We start from the raw sequence: 4521 nt of genomic DNA, 5'->3' as shown, positions 1-4521 counted from the left end.
ACTATATTTCGAATCACAACCATATATTAAATGAAATAATGTCATATATTTCATAAATAAAAGTTAAATGTTTAAAAGTATATACAAAGAAATTAATAAAAAAAAAAAATTAACTGTGATTACATACATTAAAAAATAAAAAATAAAAAACTTGAAAAAAGTAAGTTCTTGAATTCTTTGACCATATTTTGCATCTCTCCAAGAAATTTCTGACCTGAAAAATAAAAAAACAAATTAATTTAAAAACCGCCAGAAGCATATGAATAAACTTACTAATTAATTTATAAACTTACATTTAGATCACACCAAAAATAATGTAATTTATCCAGTTGTTAAACTGCCCCCAATCCTTTCCCCACAGCCACCAAAAATGACATAATTATTTTGATTCTCCACATAAATATCAGTAAAATAGCACCACAAAAGAAGACAATATGCAACAATGCAGAAAGGATCACATAAATGATAAAATGGAGTATTATATGGACAATCAAAATCATATGATATCAACATATAACTCACTAAAAACTATAAAACAAATAAGGATCAATAAAGCTTATTGGTCTTAAAAGCAGAAACTACATAGCCTGAATAATTACAAATTGGTACACCCATCGATGGAAACATCACCGTGAAAGGTTTTCCTCAAGATCAATAGTACACCCATCAAATTTCCAAATATAACTGCATGCTTAAAAAATAATTCTATGTAGCCAAGATATTTTAACAGAACTGGTAAAAATGCATACTTCTCTGTTAGTACCAAACTACTTATTCATATGGGTTCAACTCTGACACAAACTGAGATGCACATGAGATCCAGAACCAATATCATCTAATGCATACCTGGGGCAAACAAAAAAATGGAGATAACAGTTAAGAGACATAGCTTGAAGAAGAAAATTCTGCAGGTGAGGAAATGAGTGAAGTTTAACCAATATCAGATCCTTGTCAAGGATCTTCACCTCTCCCCCAAGATGTTCTAGCCAACACAGAACAGGGAACATATATGGTCTGGTTCCCTTAACAAACCTGAGTTAGATTAAAATTCACATCAAACGGATCGAGAAATACCTATAATTAAAATTCACATCAAAAGGATGAAGTAAACAAAAGTCAATTAAAATCCACATCAAACAGATCGAGAAATACCTATAATTAAAATTCACATCAAAAGGATGAAGTAAACAAAAGTCAAACAGAATCAGTTAAATTAATTTTATTAATTCAACATTAAAACTAATTTTTGGCTACAATCTGTATTAAAAACTCAATACTACTTGAAGGATAGAGAAATACCTTGATAGAGAGTGAATTAACCAATCGATGTCTTCAAAGTAGCAGAAATCTGCAAAAAATGAAGAAGAAGATGAAGAATCAACCTATAAAAAAACTGCATCCATGACAATGTGCAGGCCAATAGAACAAAAATGTGAACTACTTATTGTGTTATTTATAGATCTACAATATATATATATATATATATGTACATATTTTCAAAATAAAAAACAAACAGGTTCAAACAGAAAGAGTCATGCACATATTTTCATTCGAATTTTAGGTTGGTAGATAAGTTAGATATATGATGCGTAATTAGTACATCAAATAATTTAAATGAAGTGAACATAAGAATATGCCTCTATTTATTAATAGATTCCAAGTATCATTGTCAATAATAGCTCCATTGAATTGACTAATTGATAGATGAAACTTGTTTATTAAAAAGTCAAAGACGTCATCAAATATAAATCTGTGTAGGAATTTGTCAACCCAATTTTAATTGCACACCATAAGGTGGAAAAGATGGCTAAGAAAGTTAAAACAATTGGGAAAAGAAAATCATTACATGTAAATGTTAAAATGTAAAGAGAAGGGTTGATACCTGGTTGCCTTCTTTTACAAGAAGTCCCGACAAAAACACACCAATAAACTGAGTCCCTTCCATTATCAGGATTTTCATAAGATAATCATTAGATATTGAAATGCTAGAAACAACATATTCTGAATAATGATCATCATCCATCTAGAAAAATACAATAAAGTCAATTGAAAAATAAAAATTCTCAAACAAGATTAAGGTCTATACTCGATTATGTATTTTGCATCTAGAAAAATACAATAAAGTTGTGACTGCTTCATAAGATTATGTATTATGCATCATCTAGATTTCGACACTTTGAAAACATTCAATGACAATTTTTTAAGACTTGATCTAATCCACATTGAGGTTATATGATCTCAATGTCATTCAGAAGTTATGGATTGCCTTAAACCTAACCCTCATTCATCAAAAAGTCAGTTTAATGGGGTTTTTATTTTTATTTTTATTTAAGTAGTCAATTAAATAAGAAAAGGCTTAAGACTTTTTGGGGGTGTAGCAGAGAGACATATCTCTCAAGGCATGAGCGTCTTGGGAATAACTCTGCAGAGAGACAATAACATGACAAAAAAATTAGTTGTAATAGAGAACAAAACCAATAGCAAACTACATACCCAACTCATTGATCTTAGCTACTTAACAATGCTTTCTTTATTGATCTTTAAAAGTCTTTTTTTGAGATTTTTTAGGCCAAAAATATTGAAGAAAGTCTCACCCAATGACATGCCGACCACCATCATGAACAGCTTGTGAAATCAAACCCATGAGGCCTATGCTACCTCCTCCATAGACCAGATCAATGTTCCTTGAGACCTTCAAGAGACCAAAGTCAAATCAGCCCACAAAGTGTTTGTAACAATGTCTATGCAAGAAAATAGATTAACCCATTTGAAACAGTAAATCTACAAAGAAGGAATATTCAAAACAATTAGCATCTCATAAATGAGAGAAAGCCTCAACAATTTGCTTAACTTTACAAGAACAAGTGAACAACAGAGTCAAACAGGCAAGAATCTCATTAGAAGAAGAAGAAGAAGAAGAAGAGGAAGCAAGAATCTAAAGAATTACACCTGTTTGGAATAGTTTTCAAAAATCATTTCTCTGCAACATGTCTTTATAGAAACTGAAAACAATTTGAAAAATGGAGTAAAGGAAACAACTTTTTCGTATTCCTTGAAAAACTGGTTCTAGTCAACTCAATTTTCTGAAAAAATTTCACTGTTTTCTATTTTCTGCATTTCAAAAAACAGAAAATTGCTGTTGAAAAATGGCACAAATTTCTAAAAATCACAACTATTTGGGTACATAAACACATATTTGTTCGTATCAAATGTGGACCATCATAGTAGTTTACAAAATAACACCATTATAACTGCTTATAGAGCTTAGCAAGACAATTCCACTGTTCTAAAAAATCACATATTTAGCAACAATAATATGCAATCAGCAAATAACCTGAAAAACACAATATATAACATAGTCATTAACTAAGAAGCTGTTGGATTCGATTCGAATGGTATTTTCACCAAGAGGAACTCAAATTTCGTTAGAACCCTAGACTAGCACCATATATAATGAATTGAAATTGAAATGAAGGTTAATTGCAGGTACTTACAAGAAAAAGAAAGAAAAAAGAAAAAAAAGTAACTCATAATTGAACTCATAATCGAAGAAGCTACTCCTCGCCACAGATCCACCACCACCTCCACCTCCACCTCCACCTCCCCCAACACAGCCCCGCCATCCCTTGACCACCAAAAACACCCTCCCCCATCACAGCCCCGCTAACCTCACCACTACCGAAATCCTCTTCACCGGCTAACCTGTCTACCACGAAAACCACCCTTACCTTATTCCCCTACCAACAACCCATATCCATCCACCCCACCCTCCAATCCTGAAACCCGCTCCTCCTTCCCTACCACAGATCCGCTATCCTCCTCCCCACCACAACACTACCACATCCCCGCCACTGAAATCCCCCCCGCCCTTCACAAACATACAACCAGAAAAAGAAAGATAGAGCGGTAGAGAGAGAGTAGCCATAGAGACATACCTGTGAGGCAGAGAAACCGCTGCTTGGCGACAGATCTTGGAATGAGAACAATATGGGGGCACTAGGGTTTATTTTAACTCTATGCCAAAACCACGTAGTTTTGGACTTCATAAAAAATGTCTCTAGCTTATACAAACACTGGGAAGAGGGGTGAAGAGATTAGGGATTAGGGATAGAAACCGCTGCTTGGCGACAGATCGATCGATTGATCGAGAGAGAGAGAGAGAGAGAGAGAGAGAGGGGTGAAGAGATTAGGGATTTTTGGTTTGGGGGGAGTGTTTACAAAACGAGAATGGAAATAAAAGGGGGGGAATGAAAAAAAAAGGGAGGGAAACATAGCGAAAAAAAAAAAAAAAAAAAAAAAAAAAAAAGAAAAGAAGAAGAAGAAGAAGATGATTAAATCATGTTTTATTGTTTAAGGTTGCCGTTGGCAAAAAAAATTATTTCTTGTTAAAATAATATTTTTTTTTTTTGTAGTTCATGAATTTTTTTTTAAAAAAAATATTTTTCTTTTAGTTATTAAGATTTAAAATTTATTTGTTTTATTTTTATTTTAATGAAAAAAATTTATTATTATTTTTTATTT

The 4521-nt window shown here is 32.4% G+C and overlaps 1 long non-coding RNA gene across 1 annotated transcript; it reads right to left on the bottom strand.

Annotated features, from left to right (window-relative positions):
- Positions 1 to 2388: 2388 nt before the first annotated feature.
- On the bottom strand, positions 2389 to 4200 carry LOC145799205 (uncharacterized). The gene is made up of 3 exons (XR_014341227.1): positions 3936 to 4200; positions 2595 to 2692; positions 2389 to 2422 (listed from the first exon to the last, which is right to left on the bottom strand). It is a non-coding gene; the product is annotated as an uncharacterized LOC145799205 (long non-coding RNA).
- Positions 4201 to 4521: the final 321 nt, after the last annotated feature.

The sequence above is a fragment of the Camellia sinensis genome, chromosome 9, assembly GCF_055761805.1.
Source record: "Camellia sinensis isolate YWXY chromosome 9, ASM5576180v1, whole genome shotgun sequence".
Taxonomy (NCBI): Eukaryota; Viridiplantae; Streptophyta; class Magnoliopsida; order Ericales; family Theaceae; genus Camellia; species Camellia sinensis.
This window is presented reverse-complemented; position numbering and strand designations above follow the sequence as displayed.